Genomic DNA, 16,825 nt, shown 5'->3' on the forward strand with positions numbered 1-16,825 from the left:
AGCTTCCCACTCCCCAGGATAGATCAGTTAGTAGACGCAACAGCGGGGCATGAGTTACTAAGTTTTATGGATGCCTACTCGGGATACAACCAAATCCCAATGAACCCTGCAGATGAGGAACACACGTCAGTCATTACAGACAAAGGGCTCTACTGTTATAAGGTGATGCCCTTCGGGCTCAAAAACGCGGGAGCCACCTATCAAAGGCTGGTGAATAAAATGTTCGCAAATCAGATAGGAAGGAATATGGAAGTGGATGTGGATGACATGCTAGTGAAGACCAAAGTAGCAGCAGAGCTCAACAAAGACCTTGGAGAGATGTTTGACACGCTCAGGAAATATCGGATGAAACTGAACCCTGCCAAATGCACCTTCAGGGTATCCTCAGGAAAATTCTTGGGCTTCATGGTCAATTCCAGAGGAATCGAGGCCAACCCCGACAAGATAAAGGCACTCATAGAAATGAGCCCGCCGAAGAATAAGAAGGAGGTACAATGCCTAACAGGAAGGGTGGCGGCCCTTAATAGGTTCATCTCAAGATCCACCGACAAGTGCCTCCCATTCTTTGACATCCTCAAAGGGAGAAAAAAGTTCGCTTGGGATGAAAAATGTGAGGAAGCCTTTGTCAGGTTGAAAGAGCACCTGGGGAAGCCGCCCCTGTTAGCAAAGCTAGAGAAGGGCGAGAAGCTGTACCTATACTTGGCGGTGTCGGAGCATGCCATCAGCGCAGCCTTAGTTAAGGGAGAGAAGAAGCAACAACAGCCCGTATACTATATCAGCAAGCGTCTGGTGGACGCGGAGAGCCGGTATCCAGAGATCGAAAAACTGGCCTATGCGCTAGTAGTGGCGTCGAGGAAGTTGAAGCCTTACTTCCATGCGCATACGATTGATGTCTTAACAGATAGTCCTTTGAGACAAGTCCTACATAAGCCAGAGACCTCAGGGAGGCTAATGAAATGGTCGATTGAGCTAAGTCAGTTTGATATTGTCTACACCCCAAGGGCCTCCATCAATGGACAGGTGCTGGCAGATTTTATAGTAGAATTCACCCATCAGCCGAATGAAGGACAGAGTGAAGGAGGGGCGCAGCCTGTTGTGGAGGATGAACTGGGAGATGTAGAGGAGTGGAGTTTGCATGTTGACGGGGCGTCAAATGAAGGAGGATCAGGAGCGGGCATCATGATGAATGGGCCCGAGGGACACAGAATGTACTGCGCAATCCGGTTTGGGTTCGAGGCCTCCAATAATGAGGCGGAGTATGAGGCGCTCTTAGCTGGCCTGCGCCTAGCCCAGGAACTGAAAGTAATGCGCCTTCATATTTTCAGTGACTCGCAACTGGTGGTATGCCAAATAAAGGGGGAGTACCAGGCAAGGGGGCCCAAGATGGCAGCATATTTAGAGAAGGTGAAGGGCTACCTGGGACGAATGGTGGCATATACTATAGAGCAAATCCCCAGAGAAAAGAACACCCATGCCGATGCACTTGCAAAGCTGGCATCTACCAAGGATGGTGATGTCTTGGAATCAATACCCGTGGAATACTTGCCAAAGCCCAGCATCGAAGGCGCAGATGTGCACATGATCGGCGTCCCAAAGAAATTATGGACCAAGCCAATCAAGAGGTACCTGGAGGAAGGAGTCTTGCCTGCGGATAAAAACGAATCTCGGAGGTTGGTGTACAAGGCCGCAAGGAACGCCTTGATAGATGGGGTCCTTTACAAAAGAGGATTCTCCATGCCTCTCCTGCGGTGTGTAGAAGAAGAGGAGGCGTTGAAGGTGTTACAAGAGATCCATGAGGGAGAGTGTGGCAACCACGAAAGTGGACCCTCCACGGCTAGGAAGGCCATAAGACAAGGATACTACTGTCCTTCCATGGAGAAAGACGCACAGGACTTTGCCACGAAATGCGACAAGTGCCAGAGGCACTCCAATTACCCTCGAAGACCCCCAAGCGAACTGACCAGCATGCCCAGCCCCTGGCCCTTCGCTATCTGGGGGATAGACTTAATCGGCACTCTTCCTACAGGCAGAGGTGGAGCGAAGTACGTGGTGGTGGCAGTGGATTATTTCACCAAGTGGGTAGAAGCGGAACCCCTTGTGAAGATAACCGCTAGGCACATCACCTCTTTTGTCAACAAATTCATTGTGTGCTGGTACGGGGTACCCTACAAAATTATTTCTGACAATGGCACCCAATTTGAAGGAGGAGCCTTCGATGAATACTGTAAGGAAAGAGGTATAAGGAGGAGCTTCTCCGCGGTGGTACACCCCCAGGCCAATGGGCAAGTGGAGGCCATCAACAGGGTCCTAAAGAAGAACCTAAAGACAAAGCTGGAGAAGATGAAAGGAGCTTGGGTAGATGAGCTACCAAATGTGCTGTGGGCTTACAGAACCACCCCACGCACGACAACTGGGGAGTCCCCATTCTCCTTGGCCTATGGATGCGAGGCTGTGCTCCCAGTCGAAATGCGAGTCATGTCCCGCAGGGTGCAGGTGTATGAAGACGAAGCCAACCACATAGCCCTGACCGAAAGCTTAGAACTCCTGGAGGAAAAGAGAGAAAAAGCCCAGATGAGGGTGGCGGTATACCAGCAATGCGCCGCAAGGTACTACAATTTGAGGGTGCGAGAGAGAACTTTCAGAGTCGGTGACCTGGTGCTGAGGAAGGTGCTCCCAAACACACGAGACCCAGGTGCAGGAGTGCTGGGGGCAAATTGGGAGGGACCCTACCAAGTTGCTCAGTGCATCCCCCCAAACACTTACAAGCTGGCGCGCATGGACGACACCATCGTACCCCGGGCATGGAACGCGGAACACCTGAGGAAGTACTACCAGTAAGGCGCCCATGCCCACGGATAAAAGCACAAGTGTAGCACGCTGCCTTGATATGGTAGGAAGAAATCAAAGAGGTTACCTAGATAACCTCCTAAGTAGGCGTGAGCCTTTTTATTTTGTTTTATGTGAAAATCACCTATGTACCGTTGCAACTACGTGTATGAGACCATTATGTTACGAATATAATGAATGAAACCACGTATTATAAGTAAAACTGTTAGCCTCTTCGTGTGTTATTTTTTCTTCAGTACCCGGGCATCAGCCAAAGTGTCCGCCGAAATAAATTTCACCAAACACTTGGGGGGCAGGACAGGGGGCGGTAACACAGCTAGCAAGGGAAGCCTGAAAAGGACCCTCTAACGGAGGGTCTTGGAAAGGACCCCTCGCCCTCCTAAAAAAGAGGCTCCTAAAAAAGACCCTCTGATAAGGGATCTTGAAAAGGGCCCTCAATTAGGAGTAACCTAAAAACGACCCCCTATGCATTAGGAGGACCCGAGAAGGACCCCTTTTATCGGGGCCCTAGACGAAGTCCCTAAACATAGAAAGTAGTAAAAAGACCTTGCAAGGCCTCCCCTGAGTTTACGAGGATTAGCTACCCTCGTGAACATCAAGGAAGCCAAAAGGCCTTGCAAGGTCTTTTTACTACTTTCTATGTTTAGGGACTTCGTCTAGGGCCCCGATAAAAGGGGTCCTTCTTGGGTCCTCCTAATGCATAGGGGGACGCCTCTCGCAAAGAAATAATAAGCGCGCGCAAGAAAAACCTAAAAGGATAGCTAAGACCCAAGGGGTCAAAATATCCTTACAAAAACCACCAAGAGGCACCAAAAGAGGTCCCAGTGAACCCTCTCACATGGGATCCAAAGGACCTCCAGCCTGACAAATAAAAGAAGGGAACCAACCAAACCGCGTCATACAGGCATAAAAGGGCCTCAAATGCAGTAGGACAAGAAATAAACAACAACATCACATGTATTCATACATTAAAAAAAAAAAAAAGAAAGGAGTTCTCAAGATAATACAAGGGTTACTAACAGAAAAGTAGCACTAGTGATGACGTTACAAAATAAAAAACAAAAAAGGAGCGAAACTATTTCAAGGCCTCCTGTAGTGGGCACTCCACCAGGCCGCTCGGGCAACAGCTTGCTCGCCAAAAGAGGAGAAGTCGAAGTTGGGATCCTGCCTCCACACATTGTAAAGAGCCCGGTCTATAGACTTGCGCTCGGTTATGACCCTCTCCGCCTCCAGGGAAGCGACCTTCTCCTGAGCCGACTGCAGTTCAGCCCTGAGGGCCTCAACTTCAGTCCCCATTCGAACAACCATCTCATGCGACCCGGACGCAGCGGCCTTGGCCCCCTTGAGCTCGCTCTCCAAGCATTTGGCCTTGCCCCTCAGCTCCTTGATCTTAGTCTTCAGCTTACCATTCCTCGAGTCCGACTTGGCATACTTAGCCTGGGCTTTTGACAATTGGACCTTAGTTGCGCTAAGCTCATTTTCGAGCTCCTGGACCTGGACTATGAGGCCGTCCCTTTCAATGGTGGATGCGGAAAGGATGCCAGTCGAGTCAGCATGTCGAAGAGACACGATATAGACTTGCACAAGAAAACCAATGGCATCAGCAATAGGTAACAAAAAGAAGAACACAGGTGCATCTGTGCATAATGCTAATCAACGCAAGGTGCAAAGCCTTACCCAGGCCGCGGCACGCCTTAGCATCTCCCCGAGGTCTGATTGAGTCACATTCCCCAGGCCCCTCCAGTCGGAGGCAGGGAGACTCGCAGCTATTGGAACGAAATGCTGCCCATAAACTGAGGCCATCCTGGTCACCCAAGCCTCTGCCTCAACGCTAGGAGCATCTGGTTGCAGATTCAAGACACCTTTCCTGATGAGCAATTGGTGGCTGTGGAACAAGAGGAAGTACCATGGTATGCGGACATCGTGAACTTTTTAGTTGGGGGCGTGTATCCACCAGATTTTACCAAACAACAGCTCAAAAAGTTCCTACATGATGTCAGATTTTACTGTTGGGATGAACCTTACTTATATAAACAGTGCCCAGATCGAATAATGCGAAGATGTGTCCCAGAAAGTGAAGTTTCCAGCATCCTAGAGAGCTGCCATTCAGCCCCTTATGGTGGTTATTTTGGTGGGCAACGAACTGCTGCCAAAATATTTCAGTCAGGATACTATTGGCCTTCTATTTTCAAGGATGCCCATAATTTTGTTCAACATTGTGATCGCTGCCAGCGAGTGGGCAATATCTCCGCTAGGAATGAAATGCCTCTTAATTGCATTTTGGAGGTGGAATTGTTTGACGTGTGGGGTATCGACTTTATGGGTCCCTTCCCGCAATATTTTGGGAATCTCTACATTCTAGTGGCGGTGGATTATGTATCGAAATGGGTAGAGGCAATTGCTAGTCCGACAAATGATGCTAGAGTGGTTATGAAGTTCCTTCATAAACATGTGTTTACAAGGTTTGGGACACCTAGAGCCTTAATTAGCGATGAGGGAACACACTTTGTGAACAAAGTATTGGCTGCTCTCTTGGCAAAGTACAGTGTTAAACATAAAATTGCCACTGCCTATCACCCACAGACCAACGGGCAAGCTGAAATATCAAATCGAGAAATTAAAGGCATTTTGGAGAAAGTTGTAAATCCAAGCAGAAAGGATTGGTCCCAGCGCCTAGACGATGCACTTTGGGCTTACCGGACAGCTTATAAAACTCCACTAGGCATGTCCCCTTATCGCCTAGTTTATGGGAAGGCATGTCATCTTCCCGTTGAATTAGAGCATAAGGCGTTTTGGGCGTTGAAGAAGTTAAATTTGGATCTTGTAGTGGCTGGAGAAGCAAGAAAGTTGCAACTGAATGAATTAGATGAGATGCGGCTGTTTGCTTATGAAAACGCCAAGCTATATAAAGAGAAAACGAAGAGGTGGCATGATCAAAGAATTAAGGAGCGGGTGTTTGAAAAGAACCAGAAGGTTTTGTTGTTTAATTCCAGGTTGAAACTGTTTCCTGGCAAGCTAAAATCCCGTTGGTCGGGCCCCTTCACAGTGACTAAAGTCTACCCCTTTGGAGCTGTTTTAATTCGCGAAGATCAGTCTGGGAGGGAGTTCACAGTTAACAGACAGCGGCTGAAACATTATTTTGGTGGGGAGGTTGACAGAGAAAAGACCTCCGTCCATCTGAAGGATGCTTGAAGGAGAAAGGCTATGGGTTGCCATGCATTTCTTGTGGCACATTTGGGCAACCCATGAGTGAAAGAGACAGTTGTACATAAATAATGGATGTAATGAAGTTTGGGGTGTATTACCCTTTGAAAAAAATAAAAATAAATAGAGCATCAAGAAGCAGGTCCGCCAGGAGTTGGTAACACTGGGACTAGGCTGAGCATAGAAATCTGGGCAGAGGAACTAAGTTTGGGGTGGAAAGTGTTGCCCAGTTGCTATAGCAACCACTCAGCAATGCTGGGCAGCAACTCAATGAGTCTGGGTCCAAAATAGAAATATCGGGATTTCATCGAGGCTGGGTGGTCCGTAAAGTGTGAAACTGGCACGTGCTGAAAAAAGGATTAAATGATTAAGAAATTAAAGGTGCAATCATTGGGTGCATTTCAATTGTTTTTGGACCAAAGAGCTGTCAAAATTTTGGATTTTTGTGGACCCAGCAGCCCGTGGACTTTATACAAAGAAATAAAGAAAGGGTCCATTTGACCCTATAGTATATTGGGCTCCCAAGAATTAGTCAACTGGGCCCCTTGCAACAGACCCTTTTCGTATCAGTTATTTTGGATGTACTGAATATATATATATATATTTATCTAAAAGAAACGAAAAAAAACATATCAGTTACTTTCCCTTTTATTATATATATATATATTCGTATTTCATTTTTTTTTATATATTACTTTTCTTATATATTACTTTTATTAAATACATTAGTTTATTACCTTTAATATATATATATACATACTCAGTACATCCTCACCACATTCTCAGCAACCCTCGTTGACCGCCACCCCTGAAACCCCAACCAAAGAAATCCCTCAGCCGACCACTCGCCCAAGCCACCCAGCTCCGCCTCTCACCACTCCGAGCCATCCCATCCGCCCATCTCATTACACCGCCGAACCCATAGGACCCATCCCAACAGCCACCGAGCCATCCCATCGCCTGTTCCATCTCACTTAACCACGACTCCGCCCCTTCGACCCATCTCGTCAACCTCACGACAACCCACGGCATTTACCCCACCACGACCCTACGGCGACCCCAGACCGAGAACCACCTCACAACACCAGCTACGACCCCTTCGTGAGCCTTTCCAGTGATCCCGAGAGTCCCTGCCTCCATTGTGGTCCGACGAGACCCACGCCTACGGCACCCCTACTCCGTGAGTCCCAGTTGAGCATCATTTCTCTCCAGCCCAAGAATCTCGGCAACAACCCAGACCGTGCCTGCCTCTTCTCCGCCAAGGACATCTCGGCTCAGTGACACCATTTGGGGTAATAGTCCTGTGTTCAGAATATACACTTGTGGCTGTGTTTCTCTTATTGCGGGTTTTTAGTTGTCTCTATTGGTGTTCTGTTCTGTGCTGCCTCCCTTTTGCTGTCGTCCATTTGGGCACTCTCCCGATTTCAATCATGCCAAGAACTAAGAGAGTGGCACATAAAGTGAAGAAGAAGCCCTTCCATGAAGTAAAGAAATTCTATTGTCCAACAGCCGAATCAAAATACAGCAACCAAGTGGTTAGTCGGGATCTGTACATTGAGAGAGGTTTGGTGGCTGACAGAGCTGGAATAGAGGAGTTACCTGAGTGGTTACGTACCACAATCAGTGAGAGGCGTTGGGAGAATTTTGTGGTGCCGCCCAAACCCTCCGTAACCGAGATTGTCCGAGAGTTCTATGCGAACTTTCTGTCTCAAGAGTGGCCCACTACAGTCATTGTGCGAGAAGTTGAGGTGCCTTTCAATGCTGAAGCAATTAATTATTTGTTTGAACTAGAATCAGTTCAGTGCTCTTTTACCCCATGCCGAGGGGAGGTGACAGGGGACGCACTAATAGAAGTTATGGAAACAATCGCTCAGCATGATTCTACCTGGGATGTGGATGAGCACGACAACTTACGTTTTCGGAGGACGGAATTGGAGCATGATCTTAAATGTCTGTACTCATTTGTTCAGACCACTCTCTGCCCTACTTCGCATGATTCTACGGTGAGCAAGGCTCGCGCCTTCATGCTCTATTGCCTGCAAAAGGGATTCCAAGTAGATGTCGGGACAGTGTTAGCTCAAGAGATCTTCGAGTGTTCCCAACGCGGAAAAGGGAAATTGTTTCTGCCCGCCACCATCACCGCTCTTTGCCGTGAAGCTGGAGTCCCTGTTTTGCCCGAGGAAGGTTTGTTACATCCCAGAGCAGCTGTCAGTTTTGGCCCACCCCGAGCCGCCAAGAACCCCCGCAACTCTGCCTCTTCATCGGCACATGCTGCCCCGGTCGACGATGCCCTTTTGGAGCGGTTCACTCAGTTTGAAGTGATGCAACAACAAATGCATCGCAGGCAGGAAGAGCTTTGTGGCCGTATGCACTCTTTTTGGCAATATGAGCAGCAGTGTGATGGCATCATGGAGCGGACCTTCAAAAAGCTCACTCCGCGAGTTGTTCCCCAATTCCCACCATTCCCGCAGCAGATTCTTGACCCATGGACTACACATTCAGCACATGCGCCTACTCCGGATGCTCCTAACGAGGACTCCGAGTGAAGGGGGTTTCCTTATCCTATTCACTATTTTAATTCCTGTTCTGTGCTTGTGTTCTTATGTTAGTTTTTTTTTTATATATGTTTTAGACTATATTTTTCGTATTCTGTGTCTGTAGTGTCTTGTACTGTTTTGTTTGTGTTAGTGTGTGTTGAGAGATTTAAAGTATTTTTCCTGTGGCCTAGTGTTTCGCTCGATGATGATATTTTTCCATTCGCTCCATTTCTGTGACTGCCTGGCTTTATATGCTGTCTCTGACTATTTCATTGCTGGATATTATGAATGTGTCTTTTTAGTCTCTTTTCAATACAGTATAATTTTGTTTTCCCACCAGACTTTGCATTTTTTTTACTGATTGCTAAGTATATGCTGTAGCGTCTAGAATTGATTAGTGCATTTCCTTGAGGCGAAATCCTAGCTCGACTTGTCCCTAAGATATGATTTAGGCCATCCTTGGACGCTTGTGCCTTTCTAGCCTTCCTAATAAACATATTGTTCCCTTAGTCACCCAATTTTGAGCCAATGAGCCTATTCTTTTTTTAACCCGATCATGCATCCCATCTTCCCCTATATTACATTTTCCATATGTTTCCCAACTTAATTGCTATCACTTGTCAAAAATTGTTTCTCATATTAAGTTTGGGGTGAGTGTGGTGAGTGTAGCTTGTGGCGAGCTAATTCTTGATCATTATTTTAGCCACATTAGGGACAAGGTTGGGTTGTAAGTTTGGGGTGGGGAATTAGCTCACAAGGCATATCATTATATAATATCAAGCATATTCTCTTGCTATTTATCATATAGTTTTCTCTTTTTGTTGTGAATTTGTGTAGTTCTAAAAAAAAAAAAAAAAAACAAAAATATAAATATATATATATAATGGTAGTAAATGAAATATCAGGAAAAAAAAAAAACAGAAAAGAAAAGCAAAAGAAAAAAAAAAAAGGAGATCAGAAGAAAACATAGCAAGAGAATTACAGTACAATAACATGTCCTTGTGAGTAAAAATAATTATAGGGAAGTGAATCAAGAGTGATAAATCATGAGGGAGAGGCTAGATTTTTGACAAGTGAGGTGGTTAGGTTTAAGCTAGTAAAAAAATATCATTTATCATACCCTAGCCTAAGCCTTACATTACAAGCTTAGTAAAGTCCTATTGATCAAGGGGATAAGTTGAGACTACATTAGTGGAGAGGAGTGCACTAATTCAACTTATGGAGCTATTATGAATGAAAAATCAAAGGGTAATTGTAGAGAAATTCAAAGTTCGGTGGGATGCAATTTTATACATTATTGATTAGAGGACTCTAGAGAGATGTTAGTGATATCCAGTGAGAAAAATTTGAAAGGGCAGCATATACGGTTAAGGCAGAAACATTTCTTTATTCCACTTAATTCCATTTTTCTGAGAGCATCAATGTTCACTAGGCCATTTTGAATTCTTTTGAATCTCTCATCGGTTGTGCGTGTGTTGTGTGTGTTTATTGTTGTGTTTACTGTGGTGTCATCATTACTCGAGGACGAGCAATAGGCTAAGTTTGTGGTGTTGATAACTCTAGGATTTAGAGTTATTTTCACATCTTTGAACTTAATTTTCAAGCCAAAACAAAAGAGTAATGAGTTGTAAGTAGTGTAATTGTGTCCATTTAGTGTATATTTGTATCAAGGGTCTGTGTATCTGTATTATCATATTTTTCTTAGTGATTTATGTAGTTTCGTGTTTATGTTAATCAGGAAAGGAGACTAAAACAGGTGATTGGGAACTTTGGATCATGAAGAGGAACAATTCTGGAAAGAGCATGTTGCTGTACTCTTAATGCTGTAGCAAACATACCGTAGCAATTGGCAGAGCCCAGGAAGAAAACGTGACAAATGCCAGTTGGACTTAATGAGACATAAGTGGCGCTGAGGTGGCGAGAATATTGTACAATTAAGTCAGCTGGATGGTGTGGCAAAGGACAGGGGGGCAAGATTGACTTTGACTTGCTAATTAGGGTAAACCAAGTACCCTTAAAGAGGGCCCAGCCGAAATATTGAAGGGGGGGATCATTTTTGGAGGATTCTGAATATTTTTCACTAAGCAAAGTACAGAGAGAAGCAGAAAGAAAGAAGAAGAAGGGAGTACGAAATAGGAGAGAAAAAGAAGACAGACGCCTAAGGGGGACTAGAGCTCAACACTCAATTCTCTCTAATCTCTATCTCTCTTTAATTTTGTATTATTTTCTCATCTCAATTTCTGCTCAAACTCCATGGAAATATTCTGTACTGGTTTTATGTTTATAATTTCAGCCATGAACTAACACTCTAAAGATTTGGGTCGTTATGAACCCTTATGTATGAGCTAAATTTCTAAATGCATGGTGAAGTTGTTTATGTCAAAGTTCAATTGAATGTGCTGTAATGTTAATTGAATGTTAATTACTGGCCATATTTAGCATTTATTAAGTTAGATCTAACTTGGAAAAGGGAAGTCTAGTTGAACCCATTCAATTGATGCAAGAGATTCATCTATTCTTAGGTGATTTTTAGTAGTGGAATAGGACTATTTTGCTGCCTTGCATAACCTAAAGATTTGGTGTTTGATGGATTGTTTATAGTTTGTTTTAATACAGGAATGTATTGAGGGAGGTTATAAACAACAGATAGTAAGTTTTGCGAAAAACTTACTGGGTTTTACGAAATCTGTTAACTGTGACATAAATTGCTGACCCATTGCTGAGCCATTGCTGTATGAACTGGAACGTACCGAGGGGAAATAACCACCTAAATCTATTTTTCTCATATCTGAAATCCACCCATAATTCTTTCATTTTAATCTCTGATTTTTAGTTGAATTAATTTGCTCATTTACATTTATTTTCAGAACTAATTACACAACCTTTCTCTTGATTTGGTTACTGTATTATAAACTGTTTTTGGTTGATTTTACATTAATTTAGTTGAAAAGTCCCTGTGGAGACGAACTTTGATACATTATCACTGTATTACTTGTTGTCGATTGTGTATACTTGCGCATATTTTAATCGTTAGAAAATTCACAACAAGTTTTTGGCGCCGTTGCCGGGGACTTTTAAAATTAAATTCTGTTTTATCAACTATTTGACAATTTATTTTCATTGTTTTTAACCTTGTTGGTTCGGGTTGTGAAATCTCAGGTACCTACAGTGTATGAACCAGCAAGAGGACAGTGAACTTGCTCCTATTGACCCCGAGATCGAACGCACTTTCAGAAAAAGGAGAAAAGATCAAAAGGCTAAAAGCCGAGGCACTATGGCTGAACGTGTTGAAGATGAGGGGGATGGCCAGCAAGTTACTAATCCCATTGTTTTGGCGGATGACAGAGCCAGAGCAATACGGGAATACGCTGCCCCCATGTTTAATGAGTTAAATCCAGGCATTGTGAGGCCGGAAATACAAGCAGCTCAATTCGAGCTCAAGCCAGTGATGTTTCAAATGCTCCAAACTGTGGGGCAGTTCAGCGGGATGCCAACGGAGGATCCTCATCTCCATCTTCGTTCATTCTTGGAGGTGAGCGATTCCTTTAAGCTTCAAGGAGTGAGTGAAGAAGCATTGAGGCTGAAGCTATTTCCATTCTCATTACGAGACCGAGCTAGATCATGGCTCAACACTTTGCCTCCTGATTCCGTCACAAATTGGAATGATCTTGCTGAAAAGTTTCTGCGCAAATATTTCCCTCCTACCAGAAATGCAAAATTTCGAAGTGAAATCATGTCATTCCAGCAGCTTGAAGATGAATCAACCAGTGATGCATGGGAGAGATTTAAGGATCTTTTGCGGAAGTGCCCACACCACGGTATCCCACACTGTATACAAATGGAGACATTCTACAATGGTCTCAATGCAGCCTCTCGAATGGTCTTGGACGCTTCAGCCAATGGAGCCATTCTTTCCAAGTCTTACAACGAAGCATTTGAGATTTTGGAAAGGATTGCAAGTAATAACTATCAATGGTCAAACACTAGAGCTCCTACAAGTAGAAAGGTGGCGGGAGTTCTTGAGGTAGATGCACTAACGGCTCTAACAGCTCAAATGGCCTCAATGACCAACATCTTGAAGAATATGAGTTTGGGAGGAAGTATTCAGCCAGCTGCTGCCATTCAAAGTGCAGAAGTGTCATGCGTGTATTGTGGGGACGGGCATACTTTTGAGAATTGCCCTTCAAATCCAGCCTCAGTTTGTTATGTGGGAAATCAGAATTTCAACCGCAACAACAACCCATATTCGAACACTTACAATCCAGCATGGAAGAATCATCCTAATCTGTCATGGGGGGGTCAAGGAGCAAGTTCAAGCACAGCACCAGCACAAGGAAGACAAGCATATCCACCAGGTTTTTCACAGCAGCCAAGACCTTCACAACATGTTCAAAACTCCCAGCCGAACTCTTTGGAGAATCTAATGAGGGAGTATATGGCTAAGAATGATGCAGTAATACAGAGCCAAGCAGCTTCTCTTCGTAATCTTGAGATGCAGCTCGGCCAGCTAGCCAATGAAATGAAAACTAGGCCGCAAGGATCTTTGCCTAGTGATACAGAAAATCCAAGGAGAGATGGGAAAGAACACTGTAAAGCTATTCAGCTGCGGAATGGTAAAAATCTGGGAAATTCTGAGGAGATACAGGGTAGTGGAGAGCCCACTTAAATCCAAAGTGAAGGAGAAACAAGTAACAAAACTGCCCAGGAAATTGCTGAAACTGGCCCAGTTGCTACAGCAAAGGGTCAGCAAACTGCTCCAGTAAATTCTGGTCCTAAACCGCCCCTTCCATTTCCGCAGCGATTTCGCAAACAACAACAGGATGGTCAGTTCAGAAAGTTTTTGGATGTACTGAAACAGTTGCACATTAACATCCCCTTCGTCGAAGCATTGGAGCAAATGCCGAATTATGTCAAGTTCTTAAAGGATATTTTGACAAAGAAAAGGCGATTGGGGGAGTTTGAGACTGTGGCTCTCACAGAAGGATGTAGCGCGATGTTGAAAAGCAAGATCCCTCCTAAGTTAAAAGATCCTGGCAGATTCACGATTCCGTGTTCTATTGGAGGTAGAGATGTGGGAAGAGCATTATGCGATTTAGGCGCTAGTATCAACCTTATGCCTATGTCAATTTTCAAGAAGCTGGGTATTGGTGAGGCACGACCCACTACTGTTACTTTACAACTTGCAGACAGATCTATGGCTCATCCCGAGGGCAAGATTGAAGATGTGTTAGTTCAAGTGGATAAATTTATATTCCCGGCGGATTTCATCATTTTAGACTATGAAGCGGATAGAGAGGTACCTATAATCTTGGGTAGGCCTTTTCTTGCTACAGGGCGTACTCTTATTGACGTGCAGAATGGTGAACTTACCATGAGGGTGAATGACCAACAAATCACCTTTAGTGTGTTTAAAGCTATGAAATTCCCGGATGAAGTGGAAGAATGCTCTAGAGTTGACGTTGTTGATACTTTGGTAGCTGAGAAGTTCAATGAAAGGGTGGAAAAAGCTGCTATGGAAACTCAGATTTTTGGAGATGAGGAGGAGTATAGCAGTGAAGATGAGGAGATGCTTACATGGGTAGATTCTTGCCAACCAACCAAGAAATTTAGTAAGGTGTTTGAAGCTCTAAATCTGCTAGAAAAGCACTTTCAGGCCCCTAAACCATCTGTTGAAGAACCACCTCAGCTGGAGTTAAAGCCGCTGCCAAGCCATTTAAAGTATGTATACTTGGGCGAAAATGACACTTTACTTGTGATAATATCTAGTTGTCTGGAGTCTATTGCTGAGGAGTCATTGCTGAAATTGCTGAAGCAGCATAAAAGGGCGATTGGATGGACAATGGCTGACATTCAAGGGATCAGTCCAGCGCTTTGTATGCACAAGATCTTGCTGGAATCTGATTGTACTCACTCTGTGGAGCAGCAAAGGAGGTTGAATCCAGTAATGAAGGACGTGGTTAGAAAAGAAGTCATTAAGTGGCTTGACTATGGGATTATTTATCCCATTTCTGACAGCAAGTGGGTAAGTCCTGTCCAATGTGTTCCGAAGAAAGGGGGCGTTACAGTAGTTACTAATGACAACAATGAGCTTATTCCCACTCGTACAGTCACCGGATGGCGGGTTTGCATGGATTACAGAAAACTCAACAAGGCCACTAGAAAGGATCATTTCCCTTTGCCCTTCATCGACCAAATGTTGGACCGCTTGGCGGGAAAGGAGTTCTTCTGTTTTCTTGACGGGTATTCTGGGTATAATCAGATTTCTATAGCGCCGGAGGACCAAGAGAAGACCACTTTCACCTGTCCATACGGCACATTCGCTTTTAGAAGAATGCCCTTCGGTTTGTGCAATGCACCGGCCACATTTCAGCGGTGCATGATGGCGATTTTTTCAGATATGGCTGAGAGTATTTTGGAGATATTCATGGACGATTTCTCTGTCTATGGGGATTCATTTGAAGGTTTCTTGGAGAATTTAGAAAAAGTCTTAAAGAGGTGTGAAGAAACTCATCTAGTGTTGAACTGGGAAAAATGCCATTTCATGGTGCAAGAAGGCATTGTGTTGGGGCATAAAGTGTCTAGCAAGGGGATAGAGGTTGACAAGGCTAAACTGGAAGTTATTGAGAAACTACCAGCCCCTACCACAGTAAAAGGCATTAGAAGTTTCCTCGGTCATGCTGGCTTTTACAGGCGTTTTATCAAGGATTTTTCGAAGGTGTCCAAACCTTTATGCAGCTTGCTGGAGCAAAATAGGCCTTTTGATTTTACTGATGAATGTCAAGAGGCATTTTTGAGATTGAAGTCAGCCCTTGTTACAGCACCAGTGATCACAGCTCCTAACTGGTCTCTACCTTTTGAACTTATGTGCGATGCTAGCGACTTCGCTATTGGGGCTGTTCTTGGGCAGCGGAAGAACAAAATTTTTCATTCTATTTACTATGCAAGCAAAACATTGGTGGATGCCCAGATTAATTACACTACAACAGAAAAAGAGCTGCTGGCCGTGATCTTTGCCTTTGAAAAATTTCGCTCCTATCTTGTGGGGACTAAAGTTATTGTGTACACGGACCACTCCGCTATCAAGTATTTGATAGCCAAAAAGGATTCTAAACCGAGGCTTATACGTTGGGTTCTCTTGCTGCAAGAATTCGATTTAGAAATCCGAGATAGGAAAGGCACTGAAAATCAAGTAGCGGACCATTTATCAAGGCTGGAATCAAGCACTTACAGCAGCAATTCAGAGGAAAAATTGCAGATTCAAGACACCTTTCCTGATGAGCAATTGCTGGCTGTGGAACAAGAGGAAGTACCATGGTATGCGGACATCGTGAACTTTTTAGTTGGGGGCGTGTATCCACCAGATTTTACCAAACAACAGCTCAAAAAGTTCCTACATGATGTCAGATTTTACTGTTGGGATGAACCTTACTTATATAAACAGTGCCCAGATCGAATAATGCGAAGATGTGTCCCAGAAAGTGAAGTTTCCAGCATCCTAGAGAGCTGCCATTCAGCCCCTTATGGTGGTCATTTTGGTGGGCAACGAACTGCTGCCAAAATATTTCAGTCAGGATACTATTGGCCTTCTATTTTCAAGGATGCCCATAATTTTGTTCAACATTGTGATCGCTGCCAGTGAGTGGGCAATATCTCCGCTAGGAATGAAATGCCTCTTAATTGCATTTTGGAGGTGGAATTGTTTGACGTGTGGGGTATCGACTTTATGGGTCCCTTCCCGCAATCTTTTGGGAATCTCTACATTCTAGTGGCGGTGGATTATGTATCGAAATGGGTAGAGGCAATTGCTAGTCCGACAAATGATGCTAGAGTGGTTATGAAGTTCCTTCATAAACATGTGTTTACAAGGTTTGGGACACCTAGAGCCTTAATTAGCGATGAGGGAACACACTTTGTGAACAAAGTATTGGCTGCTCTCTTGGCAAAGTACAGTGTTAAACATAAAATTGCCACTGCCTATCACCCACAGACCAACGGGCAAGCTGAAATATCAAATCGAGAAATTAAAGGCATTTTGGAGAAAGTTGTAAATCCAAGCAGAAAGGATTGGTCCCAGCGCCTAGACGATGCACTTTGGGCTTACCGGACAGCTTATAAAACTCCACTAGGCATGTCCCCTTATCGCCTAGTTTATGGGAAGGCATGTCATCTTCCTGTTGAATTAGAGCATAAGGCGTTTTGGGCGTTGAAGAAGTTAAATTTGGATCTTGTAGTGGCTG

General features: G+C 44.4%; 1 non-coding gene across 1 annotated transcript; it reads right to left on the bottom strand.

The window, feature by feature from the left end:
• Positions 1-12,303: 12,303 nt before the first annotated feature.
• LOC133813271 (small nucleolar RNA R71) lies at positions 12,304-12,410 on the bottom strand. Its single transcript, XR_009884301.1, has one exon. It is a non-coding gene; the product is annotated as a small nucleolar RNA R71 (small nucleolar RNA).
• Between the last annotated feature and the right edge of the window lie 4,415 nt (positions 12,411-16,825).

The sequence above is a fragment of the Humulus lupulus genome, chromosome 1 (assembly GCF_963169125.1).
Source record: "Humulus lupulus chromosome 1, drHumLupu1.1, whole genome shotgun sequence".
In the NCBI taxonomy this organism is placed as follows: domain Eukaryota; kingdom Viridiplantae; phylum Streptophyta; class Magnoliopsida; order Rosales; family Cannabaceae; genus Humulus; species Humulus lupulus.